Raw genomic sequence first — 23,868 nt, 5'->3', positions numbered from 1 at the left:
CAGAAGGTGTCTGTAAAGTTTCCGCTCAAAACACCCATCAGATAATTTATTATATCTTTCAGAACATTAGAGTTTTCAGCTCTGAGCACATTGTAGCTGTTTTTTGTTACCTGTACCTTTGCAAATGCAAATGAGCTAGTTCTTCCCGCCCACCTTTCCCATGTGCCTGTCGTAGAGTGTCCATCTCCTGCTGCGTCAGATAAACAGCACAGTGACAGACATGAAGGAAGCAAATCTCATGCACCATTTGTGAGAAATGCAGCAGTAAGAACTTTGCCATCGGTTTTGTTAATGTATTTGTGGAGTTAATTCAAGCCTTTCTGCAAAGATGAGTCACATACAATGTTGTTAACTTTGCATTGTTTTTGCACGGCAAATGTGATAGGATACACATTAATATCCACTGCTGTATGGATATACATTATGTTAATATACAAAATAAACCTGATTTAAGTTCACAAAATGGGATTGAAGCGTCTTCTTTTATAGCATCTTTTGTAATTGTTCCGACATGCGGCTGTGGTGATGAATTAAATAGTGATTTGACCATCTTGACTTACTTTATTACAAACATGCACTGTTTTAAAAACATTTTAAACTTGTAAAACTCGATCTTGATGACATTTGATAATGATTGATGATCACAGTGAGCTGAACAGATCTTTTAATCCTGGTTGCTTTGCGCACATCCTGTCTTGTTGATATGATTATACGCGTAACTACAGAGACATTTTAATGCGCGGCTGTTAATCAGTTTGGCTGGCCTTAAAATAGGAGGGATTTGTTTCTGAAGGATGGAGGGATTTGGCCTAATTTAACCTCAGGAAATGTAAAAAAAGAGATATATTGTTTCTATCACACAAATATGCCTGTGGACAAACAGTTCTGTCTAAACAGCTTACAAAAATGATTTTCATAACAGGTGCTTTTGAAGTAAAGATCACATTCCATGAATATATTTTGTAAACCTCCTACTGTAAATATATTTTTTGGTCATTAATATGCATTGTGATGCCCTTTATACATTTAGACAGCTATAAAGGGGATTTTCTCTAATTGGCAATAAAAAAAATATCTGTACTCTTCTGGACTCCATATGTCAGTAATTTAGAATCAATTGAAAAAGTTTTATTTAATACATAAATTAGCAATGTTAATTGATCATCAAATTCATCCTATAGTTAAGTCAGCTTTAAAATATATTGTCTATTTTCACATGCAGAAAACAGCAGGTAACATCTCAATAGTGTAAAATAAAATGTTTTCAAAGAAGAAAAGCTGTGTTTGCAGTAGTTATTTACATATTTTTTATTCCATGTTTAAGGTCAGCATCATCCTCAACTTCCACATTGACTATTAAATTACCACTACTGCTTTTGATAAATAATAAAAAAAACAACACAGTGGTTAATTTTAGTGCTGTCTCTCTATTGAAAGATGAAGGCCACTGCTGTTTTGAGAGAACAGGAGATGAGCATCAGCGTCTGCTAGATAAATATGTGTCCTTCCTCTAGAGCCAGAAAAAGTCTTGAATTGTGCTCCTTTGCTCAGCATTACACACTCCAGCATTGTGTACTACAATGAATCATCTGAACAGCTCGGTGTGCTGTAATGTGAGTGCACCAATCAATTCAAGGGTTTTTTTTTTTTTTTTTTTTTGTGCAGACGGGAATTGAAAATAATTATCCTGAAATAACTGCAGTACTCTGCCGGACATTAGTCCTAATGAAAGCGACTGGTAAACTGCTATTTTCCCTCTGTTACAATGGAACAAATGCTATTGTGTAAAGATCGAATATAATCACAAGAACTTGTTGATGATTATTTATTTATATTTCTTTGGGTTGTTGATTTTTCCATTTGATCTCTGTTATGACAGACAGTCTTTTTCATTGGCTTTGGCAGAGCAATCAGGCAGCGGAAATGGAGAGTTGTCGTCCGTTTATTAAAACGCCAGCCGACGTAAAGCAACTCTGTCAGCCGTAATGCTCAGAGCACAAAGACCACAAACCCAATCACCTGCCAGGCCTGGAGAACCTGCAGACAGCTCTAGACCAGCAGCGCTCAGAGCAGATCTGAACTCATGTTCAGGTAAGTCAAATAAAAACCATACAGTTGAAGTCCGAATCATTAGCCCAATCATCATCCGCTGCATAACAAACAAATGCTGGATAAGTTGGTGGTTCATTCTGCTGTGGCGACTCCAGATTAATAAAGAAACTAAGATGAAAAGAAAATGAATAAATGAATGAATGAGTAAATGTTGAACTATGACTAATAAATGCTGTACAAGTATTGTATAAATCCTTATTTTAAAGTGTGACCCATTATTTATAGCAGTTTTACTTTACGCTTTGCACAAGAAAGTTAATAAACAATAAATACATATGAATAAATTCAATATAGAATTATAATTACAAAAATATATAATATAAAGGTTATTTTATATACACGTTTAATCTTTTGTGGGATTTCTGTAGATGCTGTGCTTATAATAGTAATATAGTAATATAAACAAATTACCACAAACTGTACTTAGATTTCTAATGATTTCTAATTTAATAATTTATTCCAGTGATTTTAAAGATGAATTTTTAGCTTCATTACTCCAGGCTTCATTGTCATTCGATCCTTTAGAAATCACTCTAATATTTATTATTATTATTATTATTATTATTATTATTAAGGTAATAGTAATAAAAGCAATAATGAGTTGAAGTAATAAATTCATTTGAATCTACATACAGTAAGAAAGCAGTTATTTAAATATTAATAAATCTTTAACAATTTAACTTTTTTACATTTAATAAATGCCGCCTTGATGAACAGAATAAAAAAAAAGACTCTAAACTTTTTAGATGTGTATTAATAATAATTGTGTAACATTTTACACTACAGGATTCATTACAGGTTACCAGGTTGTCATTAACAAAGAGTTTTAAGCATTGTAAAACAGTGAATTTATTTTACTATATTTAAGTTAAAAACACTACTGAATTTACTTTAAATTACTTTAGTATTACAGTAAGCGATAGTATTTTAATAATTTTATCACATGGACTAACAGTACTGATTGTTACTGCAACGTAAAAAGGATTAGTTGTCTTTACTTAAAGAGAAGATAGTAAACATGTTGGCTTAATTTTTAAACTATGCATAAATATATATAAAAAAATTAAGTAACATCAACTTAACAGTTCCAAGTTACTATGGGTTTGCTTGCTTTTTAAGTAAAGTTAACTTGTCACTTTTGAGGCAACGAGTTTACTCACTTTTTTAAGTAAAGTAAAATAATCAGAATTTACAGTGTGTCCTGTCGATGCAATAGATGCAGATCTTTGAATAAGTAGAGTAATATATCATGTTTAATTCAGCAGCTCATGACATGGCTATATTTGTAGGTAAAACCTCAAATTAGACTAATGATTAATGATCACAATGATAGATATTAATAGCAGTGTTTAATTAAACCACTGTAGGCCATGCAATATAATTATTTTACGCCACACTGTGCCCGAGAACACCATTTACCTCACATAAAATTACTGAAATCTTCAGTTCACTGCTTTATTTACAAAGACAACGGTGTATTCTGATAATCCATGCTTTAACGATTTAGTAATTTCATGCCAGGTAAGCTGCATGCTGTATCAGCCATCAGTCATTTTTCCAGTGATCCATAACTGATCTAATTCATGTACTACATTGTGTACTGATTATATAATCAATATGCTTTTATTAATGTCAGTGCTAGTGGTCAGCACCAGAGTTTGAACTTTAAAGTCCACAAGACTGTGACCCCAAAAAAATCCTTTGTCACACATGAAAAAAACAAGAGCTGACCTCTTTATTTGAACGCCTCACCCTTTCAAACCCCTCTGTATTGTACTGTAGCTGCTATTTCATTGGAGGTCAATCCTGCAGATGGCAAAATTGCAACCCTTAAAATCAAAGAAACACCATTTTTGCATTCGTAATCTGTATTCTTGAGTGAAACTCTATTCATCGACAACAATAGACAAGACCGGGCTTGATTGTGTCCAATTGAGAATTGGCTATATTCAGAAAAGTGGTTGAAAGCTGGTTAGCATGACCCGGTTAGCCTGGTTTGCGTTAGCCTGCCACTTCCAAAGAATAATAAAAAAAGTACAGAGAGCAAGTAAGTTCAGCTGTGTTGGAACCATTATTGCGGATTGTAGACTTATCTGAGCAGGAGCCGTGATAAGATGATGCTGGGGCGGAAATAGGGAAAATAGATCTCCTGGAGCTGATGGAATTGGACAGGGACGTTTCAGATTTACTGATACATATCCAATGGGAATTGAACTAGAAGGCAAAATATGGGAAGCAGATGAGAATGCCAGTACTGACAAGCTGTGCTTCGACTTGGTACAGTAGGAGACCAAGGAGATGTGGCTGCTGATGGAGGCTGAAAGGATTGAAAAAGAAGCAATGAAGGCTCACATGAAGAAAGTACTATATTATTTAAATTCTATATTGTTAATAATTTCTATATTACATTCAAAAAAGGACTTTTGCTGCTTGTTTAAACTACATCACATTTTTTAACAACACATTTTTTATAATTTTTTTTGGGGTCAATTTAATAGTTTTATGTTCAACCCACTTAAATTTGTAAAAAACGTTACTAAAGTTAACTTAGTAGAATGTGTTGGGACAACATAAAGTATTTCTGTTGAACCCATATTTTTTACAGAGCAATACTCTGTACATGTAAAAGATGCTGGTGTTGGTTTTGTGTTAGGACAACATGAAGGAATTGGGCCCTATCATACACGTTTGGTGCAATTTATTGCTATTTTCGACAACCGCAACTGTAATTTTAACGTTTTGCACCAAATTGTTTAAACAGCAAATCTATTTTGCCACTTTGTGGACTCATAGGTGTTCAGGTCTTAAAAGGAAGTGTGTTAAGCTGCATTGTTGGCACGTTGCTATTTTGAAGAACTGAAATAGACCAAGCCATTGACCAACAAAAAACCGTTCTAATGTCCAGTGCAGAGCACATTAGTTTTGAGCCTATGCAGGTCCAAACGCTTACACATTGCTTAATACACACAGGATGCAAGATACAGCAACACACGAATATCTTTACAAATGAAAAAATAAATAAATAATTAAAGAAAGAAAGAATTAAAATGTCACAAAAATGATTATTTTCTGCATAAATATAACAACCACTGCCTCCATGCTTTCTTTACATTGGGGGACTTTTTCAGTTTATTCATGACAATTTGCATAATGTTATTATTATTAGCAGTATTATTTATTATATGCATATTTATATATATATTTTTTTTTAAAAAACATTTTATATTTGTTCACCTGTTGAGTTTTGGAGACATATGCCTCACCATTTGTCCATAACAATATGACATTTTTTTTAGATATAACCACACTTTGTTATTATTGTTTATTTATCTGTTTGCTGGAAGTTAGAACTTAATTTATAAATATTTTTGAAACAAATCTTTGTGCTTAACAAACTAAATTAAATATGTGAGCTAATGGATGTCCTCAGTTGAGTGAGTTTCCATTGTTTCCTTATCCACAAAAGTAAAAGAATAAAGAGTAAAAGTAAAGAGAAAGTCAAGAGGCCAAATGGATGAAGCTCGTTCTTTATCCTCGCACTGCAGATGGTCTGTTTAACTATTTACTCGCTAGTGAAGCATTCAGTTTTTCCTCTTACAAAGTCCGCCATGTAAATAGCAACAGCACCTTTGTGCAACGCAACTGACTCTTAAAAGGAATTGGAGATGAGACTCTAATTTGTTTAATGCATGTTATGCTCAAAACACAACTTTAATTCATTAAGAGAATAAGCAGAACCCTGTTAGACCATGTGTGTGTAAGGGTATGTGGGTCCTTAAAATAGCAAAAGTGGATTCGGACACGCTCTTATTGCTTTTGTGTCATGTGTTTTAGACTTTGCACGTAGATTGTTAAAATAGAGCCCATTGAGTTAACTTATTAGTTTTTACAAATTTAAGTGGATTGAACATAAAAAGTTCATTTGAAGAATTTCTTTCAGTTTAATTTAAATAAGTATTTTGAACAAGCAGCAAACATATTTTTTGAGTGTAAAGTGTATTATGCTGCGTATGTTGAAGTGTTTACCTGTTTTTATGAATACTCTAGTATTTGCTGCAGTGAACTGATAAACTGTAAAATATACTGTGGGATACTTCAACTTTAACTTCAGTGAACTATGGTGTTTTGTAGTATAATATTATACCCTATAGGGTCCTATTTTATATTAAGTGGTCTTAACTGATAACTATAGCGGTGGAAATAAGTATTGGAAAATGTCACCATTTTTCTCAGAAAACATATTTCTAAAGATGCCTGAGACCTAAAATTTTCCCAAGATGACAACCAACAAAATAAATGTTTTGTTCATTTTAGAAAACTATTCTAGCTAGTTTACAAATTAAGTTATGCATAATAAAATGAAATAACACAGGGAAAAAGTATTGAACACATGAAGTAAGGGAGGTGTGAAAAGGCAGTAAATGCCCAGACAGCAGTTAAAATCTCTCAGAAGTTCTTCAGTACCCTTTGCACTTCGTCGGCGTTAATTAATATCAGCTGCTTCAGTCCAACATCTTCATTAGCAGGAGGATGAAGATGAACCCAGGGTGGACATTTCAGCTTGACAGTGATCCAAAAACACAGCCAAAAAAACTCTCAGATGTTTTCAGAGAAAAAAAAAATCAAGCTGTAGAATGACCCAGCCAATCACCTGACTTAAATTCAATAGAAAATACAAAATAAAGATCAGATTTGATAGACGAAACACAGAACTATTAAGATTTTTACACTCTGAAGTCACACCTGAGCAATTCATGTGACTTCATTCTCCATTTGAGAGGCGTCTTTAAGATGCCATCACTAAAAAAGCCTTTTATATAAAGGGGAAACCTTCACAATAAGGTTCATTAGTTAATGCATTTACTAACATGAACTAATAATGAACAACACATGTACAGCATTTATTAATCATAATTGAACATTTACTAATGCATTATCGACATCCAAGTCCATGCTTGTTAACATTAGTTAATGCACTATGAGTTAACATGAACTAACAATGAACTACTGTATTTTCATTAACTAACGTTAACTAACATGAACAAATACAGTCGTAGATGTATTGTTCATTATTTGTTTATGTTAGTAAATGCATTAACTAACATTAACTAATGAACCTTATTGTAAAGTGTGACCATATAAAGTATTAAATACATTTCAGTAGTTCAGTAATTCTTACCACACAAACCTAATTGCTCAGATTTATTTTTACTTTATTTTTTATAGTTTTGGGTTTTTTACCAAAATCTGGTTCTATTCCATGTCAAGCATCACATGTTCAATACGTATTTAACCTGCTCTACCTACACTTTAATAAAGAATGTACCTATTTTGCAAATACTTTTTTTTTTACATTGCACTTATGATTGATTAAATACCTGCATGTAATTACACCTGTAATTAATTTGATATGTACATACTATTTTTAAGGCCACCTATTGTAAAGTGGGACCCCCTGTAGTTGTTAAAAACTACAGTCGTTGGTCATTTGTTTATATTGCTATAGTGGTTGTGTTACCATAACAACTATAGAATTTCCAGCAAATTAATTTAAGTACTTTAATGTAGTATATTTCCAAAAAACTATAATATTTACTTTAGATACTATAGATTTTTATTTTTTTTTAATGGAAGTCTTGTGCTATAATCCTTAGTGCCTGCATAGACAAGGCCATGGAAACAAAACTTGAGATAAATAACATTACTTGAGGCACAGCAAAGAATTAGTTCATTTTCTGAGAGAAATGTAAGAGGCACTTGTCCTGCAAAGCATACTAACTTGATTTTAAAGTGTCGTGGGTGGTTGGCTGAACAGTCGTGTGGATATTGTATACACAAAACTGGATATTACCTTCTCCAGCTTGCAACCTCTGATCTGATTGCATGGATTCACCCAATTTCAGGAGATTATCTTGCGTGGAAACAAAACCATGTTTGCGATAGACTTGGTTGAAACGATGAAGATAATCTAATGCTTTTGAATTTGCCAAAGTCTGCTAGGTTAGTGGCAACACATCTTAGATTGCGATGAGTTTTGATTAAAGGATCAAGAAACCGTGGAGTACTTTTTTGAGATGTTAACAGATTTGCATGTGAGCATCCGTTAAGACAATGTTAGGACCTGTTAGCTTAATTGTGGTGAAAACTGGATAATTTTTAGCTTTTCTGGGTTTAAAATAATTTTCGGGGAGGGATCAAAATTGGTGACGTAGCGCAAAACTGCAAGTGCAAGTGATGACACATCGTTTACTCATTATTACTCATAGCAGAGTTTTCTTATCCTATGAGAAGAGTCGGCTTCTTAATTATTCATGAGTGCATGCTTTCTGAAATCAAAGCAGACCTGCCAAGCTGGGAGACCCAATGACTGGGTGAGCATTAAGCATGTTTGTTGGGAGCTTTGTACGAGAAATGGAGAGTAGCGGACTTTGTATTTTATCTGTGAGTTCTTTACCATCAGGTTAGCATAGAGAATTATTGCCTTTATCCGTGCTGCTGTGTTCACACATGTTTAAAACCCTCCTGATTACCGGCTGGGTAAATGGTTAGAATAGACTGGGCAAGAGCCTGCATTGCTATCCAGTGTGTCAGCAATCAGACCTGGGGATTGAGGAAGAGAGAAGTCCTCCTCATTTACAGGGTTTATATAAACACGGTTATCTTTATTATGATAGAACAAGTTTTGGTTATGCGTATATGACAGAATAATAATGACATGAATGGCACATGTAGCAGGGCATTACATTATTTACTGTTTATTTCTTTACATTTTAACTTATAAACTTTAAACTATAAAATCAGTCTCCTCCTCACGGTTTGTGTCTCATTTTATGAGCCAACTGACAGTTCGCTCAAATTGCTCCACTCTTTTTTCCCTGCACTGTCGTGTCGGCCACGCCCACTCACCCCCTGCTTTCTGAGGTAGACTTGAACTGAAAAAGGGAGGTTTCAAGGTATTTTAAGGTCTTTGGCTTGTTGAGTTGACTTAAATGAGCTGAAACTAAAGGTTCATTTGCTGTAAGGCTGACAGGAGTATCTGTATTATAACTCTTCTGCTTATTGGACATCTTGTGTATTCAGAGATGCTGTTCTGCAGAAATTGGTTGTAAAAAGTAAAAAAAAAACACTAAATTATAAAAAAAACAAATGTATATACAAATATAAAGTTATTAAAATAATGGTATATTAATAGCAGATTATACAAGTTATATGAACAAAAAAAAATGTATCAGCTTTCTTCAGAAATCCAATATTTATTTATTTATTTAACCAGATAAAACCCTTTCAAGATCTCAAGATCTCATTTACAAGGGTGATCTGGCCAACAGGTCCCCAACACACAACTTATGAAAAAAAAATAATGATAATAATAAATAAAAATTAAAGATAATATAAAATACAGATTAGTTATTCAGCTATATCACATTACAATATTAAAAGCACATCCATTGAGAAACATACATTGTTGTCTTTTATAAAGGATAGAGTGAAATTATTTAATTGGGATGAGCTTAGACAACTTTTAGTTCAGACTGAAAAATTTTCCAGGATCAGGGGTCGGCATGACTGAGGACGTACTCATACTATGCTATCCGAATCGTGCCCAGGCCCGTTTCCCAGATCATTTGAGAAGTGTGAGTGTGCTGAATTGGGCTCAGCGCGGTTCACTTGGGCTTCTGCACAGTACGCTTGTGTGTGAGTGCAAAACATGCCTGAAACTGAAAGCCAGACGTGACTTATAAGGGACCGTTTAATATGGATTATTTAATCATTCTAACTGTTCAGTGAATGCAAATAGTCATAGTTTATTAAAGACGCAAACCCCTCACTGCACGACAGCTGCACACCTTCAGCAAACCTCCTAATTCCTGCAGCACAAGGACTTTATGATTGTTTATGAGCGTCAAAAGTGGCAGATCTGTTTGGCGAAATATTTGAAAGCGTGTCACTGCATATCAAACGACTTAAACGCTATAACTAAAGAAATCTCCCATGTGCTGAGCAAGAGCGCTTACTGAACAGCACAGCGTCGATGATGTAAGCGTGCCCAGGCCCGAATGTAATTTCAGTGTGGGCCGTCAAGAAGACGGGAGGAGGGACAACCATGCTTTGGCCCGGTTCAAGGCAACTGTACATAGTGCGAGTTCGCCCTAAAGGCTCGCCTGTCCATTTCAGTTTGAACCTGGGAACAGTTAAATGAAAAGATTCACTTGAACGTAGGGCATCTGGCTTTTTGACATATGAAGAAGCAAACATTGGTCTACAAGGCTTTTCTGGGTCTGATGCCTTTATACCTTAGTCATCCAGTGGGTGTACTTTCTTACATTCATAGAAGGCCACTCAGCTTTGGCATACAGTTCACAATGGTGAGTTAGTCTACAACAGCCTTTAACAAACCTCAGAGCGCCATGATAAGTTGCTTTCCCCTCGTGAGGTGCCGGATGGTTTGTCAGAATCTCTTTGGGGCCGACCGCTTGTTTTCCTCCATGGTCTGCCCAAACTCTCTGCAGCATGCTTGGTCTGTCGGTACCATCAGCTGCCTCGGGAGTCCTGCAATTCAACCAAGCCCTTTAGGATTTCTCTTCAGCTTGATGGCATCCATTACTTCCGGTGTCCACCACCGGGTTAGTGGATTGCGTATGATGACATATTCAGCATTCATATATAAAACATCACCATAGTTTATCAATGGTAAAAAATGTTGCGGACAACAAATGTTTATGAGCTTTAAGAGCAAAGCAGGATCTGTTTCCATAGTAAAGCCCAAGCTTAACTTTCGAGTTGCGAACCAAATTTGCTACCTGTGCTTTGAAGGAAAGCTCCTGATCAAGTAAAAAGCCCAAATACGTATAGCAGCACACTGAATTTATTTATTCACCTTAGGCAGTGTTAATTAGTAGTTGGTTCTGCAAAGGGGTAGAACAGTTTATAACTATCATTGAATCCCCAATAAAGGAATTCCATGTTTTCAAAAACGTTTCAAATATTCTCTTAACAATATACAGTATATATACATTTTTCCTAAGACAACAGCTTTCTGTATTTCTCCATTAGAAAGCTATTATAAGATGTTCATGTAATAAACATCAAATCAACAATTTCTTATCTGAGCTAGTAAAAAAGCTTGTAGCAGCAAAAATGTTTAGTATATATGGCTTACAAAGTTTTGGACAATTGGGAATATTCTATTTTAATACTAAGAATAAAAGTTTTAAAATTTTTCATTCTACATCATAAAAAATGCCAAATGTTTATTTTTCTTACTTTCTTTGCAATTAGTGTAAATAAATCTGTAAAAATTAAATGTGCCAGTCCCCTACACTCACAAGCCACTTTATTAGGTACACCATACTAGAACTGAATTGGACCCCTTTTTGCTTTCAGAACTGCCTTAATCCTTAATTCCTCAGAGATTTTGGGCCCTTTTGACATAATAGCATCAGTAGTTGCTGCAGATTTGTCAGCTGCACATCCATGATTCATATCCCCTGTCCCACCAAATCCCAAAGGTGCACTCCTTGATTGAGATCTGGTGACTGTGGAGGCCATGTTCAAGAAACCAGGTTGAGATGATTTGCACTTTATGACATGGCATGCTATCCTACTGGAAGTAGCCATCAGAAGATGGGTAGACTGTGGTCTTAAAGGGATGGACATGGTCATCAACAACACTCAGGTAGGCTTTGGCATTGACATGATGCTCAGTTGGTACTAATGGGCCCAAAATGTTTCAAGAAAATATCCCCCACACCATTACACCACCACCACCACCACCAGCCTGAGCCGCTGATAAAAGGCAGGATAGGTACATGCTTTTATGTTGGTGATACCAAGTTTTGAGCCGTCCATCCGAATGTTGCAGCAGGGATCGAGGCTCATCAGACCAGGCAACATTTTTCCAATCTTCTTTTGTCAAATTGGTGAGCCTGTGTGAATTGTAGCCTTAGATTCCTGTCATCAGGAGTGTCACCCGGTGTGGTCGTCTGCTGTTGTAGCCTATCCCCCTCCAAGTTAGACATATTGTGCATTTAAAGATGCTTTCTGCATAAATCGGTTGTAACGAGTGGTTATTTGAGTTACTGTTGTCTTTCTATCAGCTCAAACCAGTCTGGCCATTCTTCTCTGACATCAACAAGGTATTTGCACCCACAGAACTGCCGCTCATTGGATATTTTCTCTTTTTTGGACCATTCTCTGTAAACCCTTGATATGGTTGTGCATGACAATCCTAGTAGATCAGCAGTTTACTCAGACAAGCCCATCTGGCACCAAGAACCATGCCACATTCAAAGTCAGCAGATCGTCTTGACCATGCCTACTGTAAATGCATTGAGTTTGGCAAAAGGGGAGAGCTATATGCTGTGTTTTATTAATAACATTTCAAATTTGAAGATATTTAAAATAAACTTGTTTTTGGTAAATAAAACTTTTCTCTTTTTAAGTTTTTAATGATTTCTTCAATATAACAAAAAACAATACACAAATTAAATGCAAATGAATAAGTTTTCATATCATTAACAGAAATTAAACTGAATTTGCAATGTCAGGTATTGGTTATAAGCTTATAAGTTTTAATAAGCTATTTTTTAAGTTATCAGCATTTTGGTTTGCATAAACATGCTCACTGTTATGGTAACAAATAATAAACATTTCCCCCCATCAGAATACACACACTCATATGCTAGCAGGACTTAAAACTTAGAAGTTGTTTCTTATCAAAATAAGGAGGATTCCCTTGAGCCATCTCTACATATCACAACTTCTTGTATTTTCAATTCCAGCCAGTTCATTCCAGAGCAAACTGAATTTGATATGGAATGCACTCTCACGATTGGCCTCTGTAACACTGAAGTGTGATAAGAAAACGTCGCCAAATGGACAAACTCAGTCTCCGCCTCTGCACATGCTCAGCTGGCACAATTCATGGCAGAGATGCAAATGAAGCTAATGTCCCCTTAGGCCGTGTCCAATAATCTACACCCATGAAAAGATCATTTATGTGAGCGCAGAAACTCTTGACAGCTTCTTATTCTGCTGTGCCTTTGATCCTACTGGAGTCTGTTACAGCAAATAAACAGAGTCAGACTTCTTACAAGAGAATAAAACGGAGCAGAGAATTCCGAAAACAGAAAGGGTTTAATTATTCAAAGGTCAAGTTATGCTTTTGATTCAAAAAGAAAGAAAAGTTGTTTGTTTGCCAGTTGGTTCCGTTTCATGTACATTCTGCTCACACAGAATAGAAATTCTTTCAAGTTGATTACATGAAGTATAATGCTTCCCTCTAGACAACATTTTTTTTTTGGCCTGAAGCAACATCCGCCACTCGCTCCCCATTTCAGACAAATCAATACGTAGAATTCCATTACATAGGCCTGTTTGTAGTATTGCATTTTGGTGGGCTTAATTAGCAAATGCATACAATTATTTAGATTTGCTTGCATTTTTAGTCTCAAACCAGTCTTTAGTGGTTTAGGATGTTTCTCAAGCCAGAATATTGAAGTTATTGAACTATTATGTTACACTGATAACTGGAAGTGCACTGTAAAAACATACATTAGTTAACAGTTTCTGTATTTTGTTGTATACAAGTTTATTTACAGTTGTGAATTGTATTATCGGACCCTAATCTCTGCTCTGTCAACTTTTGATGTTGAAAACTCAACTCTCTAGTTTGACAAAGTGACTTTGATTGACATTTTAGTACTTTGAACTTAGGGATGCAATGATTAACCGATTTCAATATTAATCATGCTTTAAAGGGCACCTATTTTGAGAAGGGTCTGGCTGCAGAGTTGCACTTGCACCTTCAGGCTTGCACGCTCCGGCACCCATGCTTTCTATGCAAGTGACATAATTTACAATCGACACCTGTATCTGTCATGTCACTTGAAATCAGTTCCAGTTCATTTGCATTGACAGTGACGATGTTGTCAAATAATTCTAAGTACTTAAGTTGTACACCATGACAGAACCCCTCCCCCACCCCCTGAAAGCGGTTTGTGCATTCATCATATGATTATAATGCTTTAATGTAAATTTACCAAAGCAGGCTACTATTAACATTTATACCAGCAAACAAAGCTTATTATTTATTTATATGAACTATCACTTCTAAATAGACACACAAAGTATTCCTCCACAGTTACGAATAAAAAAAAACAAAAAAACAGGCAAAATGAATTTTAGATTCGACTAGATCGAAACTAAAATTAGATCGACTTAAGGAGTTTAACGCTGCCATTTAAGGCTGCCATTAAGTATTTTCCCTTAGTTCTTAGTAACCATTTCCTTGTATTCATGGTTTGTTACGATCTGTTTATGTAACTATATCGCCTTATGTTACTAGAAACTACAGTAGTGAAACATTTACAAAAAAAGGCACTTGAGTAAGGGTGACAGATAAGAGGTTTGTTGTGAATGATATCCGTTACCTCAGATTTTTTCGCCTCAGGGACACTCTTAAGTTAAATTACCGAAGGACTTTCATGCAAGCCGCCACAGGGGTCAATTGTAAATGACGTCACTTGCAGAGAAAGCTTGTTTTTGCCTGAGCGTGCAAGTCCGAGCGTGGAAGCCTGAAACTACTAGTGCAAATCTGTAGTCAGACTATATTGCCTGTCTTTTGTCTTCTGTCTCCAGAAAGTAAAGTCTCCACTCAAAACACCCATCAGATTATTTTTTTATACCTTTCAGAACATTAGAATCTTCTGCTGTGAAAGCAATGTAGCTGTTTTTTTGCCTTCGCCTTTATTGCTAGTTCTCCCCGCCCACCGTTCCCACACGCCTATGAGAGTGTACCTCAATCTTCGCCTCGGCTGCGTCAGATAAACAGCACAGTGACAGACATGAAGGAAGCAGATCTCAAGTAACGTTTGTAAGAAATACCACAGTAAGGACTTTAACAATGATTATTATTGAATGTATTTGTTGTGGAGTTGATGATAAGTCACACACAATGTTGTTACAAATTTCACGCATGCACACACACAGCTGACAAACACACACAGCCCGCACATTGAACTTTGTATGCAAATGTGACAGGTTAATATTCACTGCTGTATGGATATCCGTTGTTAATGTACAAAATAAACCTAATTTAACGTCCACAAACCAGGAATAAAACACCTTCTTTTATAATTGTACTGACATGCGGCTGTGGTGATAAAGTAAAGATAGTAAAATTGCTAAAATCCATTTCAAACATGCTCTGTTTTAAAAACATTTAAAACTTGTAAAACTGGAAAAATTGCCTGGTCTGGTGAGTCTCAATTTCTGCTGTGACACTCGGATGGTAGGGTCAAAATTTGGCATCAAAAACATGAAAGCATGGATCCAGCCTGCCTTTTATCAACGGTTCAGGCTGCTGGTGGTGGTGTAATGGTGTGGGGGATACTTTCGTGGCAAACTTTGGGCCCATTAGTACCAATTAAATCATTGTGTTAATGCCAAAGCCTTCCTGAGTATTATTGGTGACCATGACCATCCCTTTATGACCACAGTGTATCTTCTGAAGGATAACACAACATGTCATGAGGCGTGAATCATCCCAGACTGGTTTCTTGAACATGACAATGAGTTCACTGTACACTGCCGAGAAATCTGCAGCAACTCATGTCAATATTTCTGAGCAATATTTCCAGTATTCTGGTGAATCTATGCCACAAATAGATTAAGGCAGTTCTGAAGGCAAAAGGGGGTCCAAACCAGTACTACTATGGTGTACCTAATAAAGTGGCCAGTAAGTGTATATACAGTATACTGTGTGTGTGTGTGTGTATATATATATATATATATATATATATATATATATATATATATATATATATATATATATATATATATATATATATATATATATATATAAATTAAAATCAGTTTATTATAAATTGTAAATTAAACAAAAATGGTTATGTTTTCCAATTATACTGTTTGACTTTCAGTGTGTCACATTATTTAATAGTAATAGTAATATTTCAATTAGCATACACAGAGTGATTTTAGTATCAAAAGTCTTTCCGTCTGTGTGCCAAAGACTTTTTGAGGGCGTATTCGCTGCAGGCTACTACACAATAATGCTGCAAAATTGTCTCAAAGCCCACAATGATTGCATTCCTAATCTCTCCTACATAAAAACTTAATTCCTCGAAGCCAAGTGAAATATTTCTGCTGTCAATAAAAGAAGCAGACATTTCTTTAAAACGTAATCCCCCACAGAGATGAGAAATCATATTAGGAATTAAAGGAAGCATTTCCAGGCCCGGAAATTTAGACAATTATGCTTAATGGCGCTATGGTTTGTTATGATAACGCTATGAGCTTCAAACAGCTATTATGTTCTGATGCTGCCTTGATTTTATTAAGATTTACAGCAATTTTGTATAATAAAAGGAACTACATCAACAGTAGAATACAATGGCGGGCTTATTTAGGCAATCAGGGCTTGAATTACGGAGTGAGAGTGTGAAACATTGTAATGGACTGTTTTAAATTGAAAAGTAGATGCAAGGTCAGCAGTGTCGGCACCATGTTACATGGTGAAAGTGAAGGCAGAAAATTGAATTTCACTATAAATCCTTTTTGAAGTGGAAATGCTGCATGCGAACTTCTTGTCAGCTTAACTTTTGCAGGAAAAGGTCAGAGGAAGTGTGTGTGTGTTCGTATTTGACAGCAGAGACATACTACAGAAATCGTTACAACTAATGTATCTCCCTGATGAGTAAAACCAAATATCATGATTGACAGTGACATGCTATATGCTCTATAATCAGACATCCTTGAAAACATCCATTCAAGCATGATGGTGAAATTTAGCAGAGTCTATATATGGCTACGTTAATGGTACGCGAAATATGGATTCATTTACTGTACACTGCAGGCACATGTGGCACTCATCTGATTTATTTTATTTTTTTCCAAAATGTGACTCTGCCATGACAGCGTGAACAGTGCAAATCAACCAATTGGATCTTTTCAATTACATTTTGTGACATTTTCATATGTGTTTAATCTAGATCTGATGTTCTGCAATAAGACTTCAGTGTGAATGGTTATGTCGGAATTTATGTGACTGTTTTTTTTTTTTTTTAATCAACATGTTTCATTATTCAGCACAACATCATTAAAAATATCAGTTCACTCCTTAATGGCTGCTCATTAACCCATGATGAGTTCAGTATACAGAACATGTGTGGTCAGATGCAAAATCAAATCTCCATGATGACTGGTGCTGAGCCAGAGAGAGCTGCATGTATCATAGAGCACAACTTCAATCACTTTAGACTTATTTTAGGTTTGAGACATTGAAAGCTCATTAGTACTAGCATAACAAGCATTAATAGTTCATAAAATAAACTACTTTTTTTATTTTACTTTACAAAAAGTTATTTTATTTTACAAAAAGGGCAATAATAATCATGTTAAACTTTATACACACCATGCAGTAAACACATTATGTACATAATTACAGTATTTTGCAGCAGTGTAGTTGTCGTTTTGTGTGTGTGTGTGTGTGTGTGTGTGTGTGGTGGGTTCATGACCTGTTCACACTGGAAATTTGATATTGGCCACATAAAAAAAAAAAACACAATGTAAACAGCAGTGCAAAAAAAAAAAAAAAACAGATTTGAGTACTAAATATTATTAATTTTTGTGTCAGATCTTTTTTTTTTTTTTTTTTTTTTGCATAGCTATTCATATTATAATTTTAAATGTGACTAATATCAGATTTCCAGCATGAAGTTATCATGATCCTAAACTGACCTGCATATACAAATACAGACAATAGCTATGTTTCCCACCACCTAATTTAATGCACTTTTTGGATATGAGCATTAAATAGCGGTTGATGAAAATGCCAAGATGCCAAAATCTGAAAAAAATAAAAATAAAAAATGTGTGTAAATGGACAAACCAGCAGCTTGAGCACATTGTAAAACATCTGAAATGTTGTTTTGGTCAATCTAAAACACCTTAAACCTGTTAGTGTTATTATATTATTAATTACCTCTAGAACTGTCAAGAGTGTCTGTGCTCCGCGTCTCAAGCCTTTAAAAGCCACCACACATTCATTGCGTGTCGGCATTTGTCTTCTGAGGCGCAAGTAATTTATTAAATAAGGAAAAGATTTATGCAGCTTCTTCTACCACAGCAAATTCCGTGCTTTCTTTTGGTATTTGGCACCGGTTAATCAGGAAATGACTAAATGTAAATGTAAGTGACAATTTATTTTTCTTTGAATACTTGTATGGAAACTATGCTTTTTTTGCACGTGTTTTATGCGATATTCCAGTTTTGCGCATACATTTAATTCACATCTTTGGATGGAAACATAGCTATTGTAAAGTTTCAAGTTGCATGGACATACAGAATGTGTAAAAGTGAATAAAGCACATTGTCAGATTTCATTTTAAAATCTTTTTTCCACACACATTAGCTTATATTTTACAAATGTAATTCTGTGAATGGTTAGATGTGCTGGTACTGAAGTGTATTTAAATTTCTGAAAACAAAATAAATGTTGAATGATTAATCCACTGAAATGTTGATTTAAAGCATATTAGACTTTAGCAGCTCATCACTACAGTATGTTGTAATTAATTGATCGTTTGCTGCAGGGAGCAGTAAGACTCATGTGATACTACAGTTGAAGTCAGAATTATTAGCCCCCCTTTGAATTTTCTTTTATTTTAAAAATATTTCCCAAATGATGTTTAACAGAGCAAGGAAATTTTCATTATGTCTGATAATATTTTTTCTCATGGAGAAAGTCTTATTTGTTTTATTTCGACTAAAATAAAAGTAGTTTTTAAATTTTAACAAACCATTTTAAGGTCAAAATTATAAGACCCTTTAAGCTATTTTTTTCCCTGATAGTTTACACAACAATCCATCAATATACAATAACTTGCATAATTACCCTAACCTGCCTAGTTAACTTAACTAACCTAGTTAAGCCTTTAAATGTCACTTTAGGCTGTATAAAAGTGTCTTCAAAATGTCTAGTAAAATATTATGTACTGTCATTAGGGCAAAGATAAAATAAATCAGTTATTACAAATAATTTATTAAAACTATTACGCTTAGAAAAATATTGAAAATAATCTTCTCTCCATTAAACAGAAATTGGGGGGAAAAAATAAACAGGAGGCTAATAATTCAGGGGCTCTAATAATTCTGACTTCAACTGTACTTGTCAAAGGGGTAATGAGCAGACATTAAGGGGAAAGAGGATGTTTGTAGTATGTGTCAATGTAAAATAATGACACGTCAATTACAGAATTGTTTACACTGTGGTCGGTTTGAAAAACATCTGATCTGTGTCAATTTTAATAACACATATGAAAGTGACACAAATTGAAATTTAAAATATCAGCTTTCGTGGGGTTTGTGATGATCACACTGTCGTGAGAAAGTCAGACATGAGTCACGTGGCAATGTTAATTGTATTTTGTTGGTGCTACATTATCTCGCAATGTGAACGTAACCTATTTTACCGCTACCCAATCTCAACTCAATACATCAGACACTTTTGATATTTATGATACTGGTCTGGGCTGCCTCAGATGGGATACCTGCAGTAGTCAGTCACAAATCATGAAAGTGTAGGCAACGAAGAACTACTTGTACAACTCGTACAATAGCAAAGTACCTTGAAATCTGAACGCAGAGTTCAGTATATTATAAAGCACCACAAATAATGCATGTCTGCCCATTGCTGTTTTCCTGACTGACAACCCTATAAATATCCTCTTCACATCTACACTTCAAGAAAAAAAAAAAGGAAAATCAGAAGAGGACAAAATTACAGACTTGCTGCAATGTGTCCTCACTATGATGGCAGCTGTAATTTTCTCCACAGCTGATTCTTGAGAGGCAGGAATCTGCTTCGGTGAGATAATTTAAGTTCTCTTCCTTGAGATTTGATTCTTTTTTTTAATAGAGACTGTGATTAATCACCGTCAGCTTAAATAACGACACCGATATTACCTGAGCAGGGGCCGGTGCTGGCTCTGCAAAAACAGCAGTGCCGCTGATCAGTCTCTCCTGCCACGTGGAGAGAATGTGAGATTGAGTGGTGTGGAGCTCCTCAAAGCCAGTAATCCCTAATGTAGTTTTTTGCTATTTCTGCCACCCATCCTATCTCACTGGAGCAGACCACAGCATCTGTGCCTCCTATTAATGAAATGAAGGGCAAGGTAAAGCTAAGTGTTTAATAGATTCTTCCTTTAGGGAAACGAACAAGGCTCGCCACAGAGAAATGCTCCGCTTTTGCACTGCCCTTTAATAAATCAGTTTTATTGCTTCGAAATGGGTCATAGAAAAGATATTACCCAAAACAACACTTTTGGAAACACAACTTGAGCTGTTTAAAGGGCACACAATGTTAATTGTTTGAGGAGCACCGCGGATAATGTTCTGTTTGCGGAACTACTTACATGACCATTAAAAAGAATCACAGCTTGCCTCATTGCTTCCTTAAGTAGAGATCTCATTTGCACCTAATATTAATATCAGTTTCAGGTTAACTAAGATGAGTGCTAAATTGTGCTAAATACAGGTCTTCAAATTCTTGCTAGAACATTGTGCTAAACAGTTTGTAAGGTGCCTAATTTGGATACATGACCAAAAGCATAGGGCCTTTTGTGAGTTGTGTAAGTGTAGTGTGAGCAGCATGGTATACTACATTAATATTAGTTAAAGTAGCTCACAAAGGCATTAGCTTGTGCAAGCTAACAATGAAGTCACACCTTTACAGTTTTATGCTGAGAGTACAGTACAGAGTAACAGTTTCCATACTGTTTCTCAGAGATGGGTTGCAGTTGGAAAGGGCATCGGTTGCGTAAAACACATGCTGAATAAGTTGGTGGTTCATTCTGCTGTGGCGACCCCAGATTAATAAATGGACAAACCCGAAAAGAAAATTAACGAATGAATTTTTGTTGATATTGTCAAAGCATACAACTGTTAGCTTGCACACTCTAACTGTATATTTGTGGTCAGAAAATCACACACAGTACTATAATCACAATATCTGAATTTCAACTAATTCAAGACATTAAAAAAGTATGTTCTTTTGAATAAGATAGTAATAAAAATTTATTAATACTAAATCTGCTATGTTGTCATCAAATCACAAAGTGGTCTCTGCCTCTTGTGTTCTTATTTGTTCCCTTTACAGTGGTAGCTTCTCTCACAAACAATTTAAAAGAACACTCTGCACAACAGTTTGTAATTTGCTGTGACAACCTGTGAATATATTTTCAGTAAGCAAACTGCAATAAGTGCAATTTAAGCCAGTCTGAAGCTAGTTAGGAGGAATTAACTTTGCTTCATAAAATCAGATCACCGTGCAACAGAAGGATTTATAGGCAATTATATCTGGAATTAAGATAAATTGTCATATTTAACAGTGCAGTCCTCCCCTGATACACATTTAATTTCCAAGCTTAAGTTGTTGCATTCATATGATATGCAATTAATGTAAAGATTTCCTCATAATTCTGGCAGCTGGTTGGTTAATGACATTTGTCATATTTTTAATATTCCTCAGAGTGTTGTCTTTTTTTCCAGGCAATGGAAGAACACTGCTCTCAAGATTAGATCTGCATGATATTTGGAAAAAAAAATAACCTCACATTGCGGTATTTAGTTCTTCAGCAATGTTTATTGTGATATGGATACAATTTAAAGCAATCAATAAAGAATTCCTAATTTTACTTTGATTGGGATGATTTATTAGAGGAGTGCATATGCATAATATAAAATAAACTAATTACAAGCATAGATGAGTACAACAGAACAAAAATACTGACTACCGGACTATTACACTAAGGTACAGAAACTCAATAATCAGAAAAAAAAATACTGAACAGTTTGCATTGTATAAACAATTGAATAAAATTAATCTTTATTAGTTATAAAATAAATGCTTGTGCCCAAAAATTCTTTGCTTAAATTTTTAAAGTTTTTGACTCTTCCGAAGCATAAAAATACTATAATAATTTTGTAAATATTTAGAGGGCACTTATTTTACCACTTTTACAAGATGTAAGATCAGCCTTTGGTATCTCCAGAATGGGTCTGTAAAGTTTCAACTCAAAACACCCATCAGATAATTTGTTTTATGCTCCTGATTCTGCCCATTTTGGTGTCTGAATACACTGTAGCTGTCTGTGTAGCCTTTGACTTTAAATGTGAATGAGCTGCTTCTCCCTACCCATGTGCCTTTCTGCTTGCTTCTGCATTGCATCAGATAAACAGCAGTCAGTGATATAGACAGACACAGATGAAGCTGAAATACAGCTCATTAGTCGAAAATACCAAGTAAGTTTATGTATTTGTGGTGGAGTTTATTCAAGCCTTTCTGAAATGATAAGTCTCCACATATGGCATTTAAAATGTTAAAAACATTTTGAATTTATAAAACTTCACAGAGTTCACTATAAAAAATCACAGACAGTTGTACCAATTATTTTAATCTCAGTTTATTTGCAAAAAAAAAAAAAAAAGTTCTGTGGACATATATGTATACATATTATTATAGAAATGTAAGAGTCTAAAATATTATGTGCATTTGTTTATATGGCAAAACATGTCTTTTTCACCAAAGGAGGTCCATACTGATAAGATCAGGGCCTGGTGTGTGGACTTTTAGGGTTTTACGATGTTCTCACATGTTGATTGTTCAGTTTGAATGTCTCAGTATTTGGACGTTGGTCACATGATCAAGAAAGAGGCAAAATAGTTGGTTAACTTTGTCTCTTTTTCTGCTCTGCACTTTTCTGCTTTGCTCCTCTCCTCTCCTGATCTGGAGTCTATCTTTTCTGCCTCTTTGAGGTCTCTTAGGGCCAATCCCAATTCTATTTTAGTGTTACTTTACAGGAGTTTTTTATTAGGGATTATAGATCGCGAAATTTTACGTGTTTTATTTATTTATTTTAATTTCTTTGCGTTTTTTTAAAGCATGACGGTAAAACTTGGACGCGGTTATGAATATATTAAAACATATGTTTGTTTGTCGTAAAAATTCGTAATAATGACAAAAAAAAATACTAATTTGTGGATCTCCTTACTTCCTGGTTTAGCAATACTGCCGCTGTGTCTGGTGCATTCTGGGAAATTTTCTTACCCCTTAGTTTCAAGTGTGGTCCTGAAAAATCTTTGTTCGAAGGGCTATTCACCCCTTCCTCTTAGCCATACGCCTTCAAGCTAAAGAAAATTGGGACACCCTTACCGCTTGGCGTGCACGCGCAAAACGAGGGGTAGGGGTAAGGGGTAGGGTTAAGGGGTAGAATTGGGATTGGGCCTTACTCTCTTTGTCTCTCCCTCCCCCTGTCTCTCCTTCTACCTCTGGTAACTTTATTTTACATCTAAGCTGGGTACAATTATTATCATATGTTTTATCATTTCATATTTTATCATTTTAGACAGTTATTTGTAACTAATGCAGTTGTAACCAGAGAATTATTGTCATTAAATCATTTCATTTTATTTTTGTATTTGTGAATTACTTTTGATATAAGCTCTCCCACATTTTTAGCTATTAATACTGCCCTTATTTCTGTTTTTGGTATAACATCGCAGAAGGATGGTTTGACTAAAAATGTACAGTTTTTTACCATCAATACTGATAACTTTTTAGTCATTCGGCTGAACTACAAGTCAGGCTCGAGTAGTTGAAAACCCATTCTTACAGAAACATGGCACCTGTCAATCAATTTAGTGGGTGGGTATATCCACACTCCTACGTCATGTTGC

At 35.1% G+C, this 23,868-nt stretch overlaps 1 long non-coding RNA gene across 2 annotated transcripts in view; it reads left to right on the top strand.

Annotated features, from left to right (window-relative positions):
- The first annotated feature begins 1,656 nt into the window (after positions 1 to 1,656).
- The window catches only part of LOC147833150 (uncharacterized), a 134,150-nt gene continuing 111,938 nt past the window's right edge, over positions 1,657 to 23,868 (top strand). Inside the window, exons 1-3 of one of the 2 annotated variants that reach the window (XR_015513686.1) lie at positions 1,657 to 1,738; positions 1,880 to 2,091; positions 21,682 to 21,821. This is a non-coding gene — a long non-coding RNA (uncharacterized LOC147833150). Of the gene's footprint in view, positions 1,739 to 1,879; positions 2,092 to 21,681; positions 21,822 to 23,868 lie in introns of those variants that run through there. The other variant, XR_015513687.1, reaches the window with a different exon arrangement.

This window comes from Danio rerio, chromosome 17 (genome assembly GCF_052040795.2).
Source record: "Danio rerio strain M-AB ecotype USA chromosome 17, GRCz13ab, whole genome shotgun sequence".
NCBI lineage: Eukaryota > Metazoa > Chordata > Actinopteri > Cypriniformes > Danionidae > Danio > Danio rerio.
The sequence above is the reverse complement of the archived record's forward strand: the minus strand, read 5'-3'. Positions and strand labels throughout refer to the sequence as shown.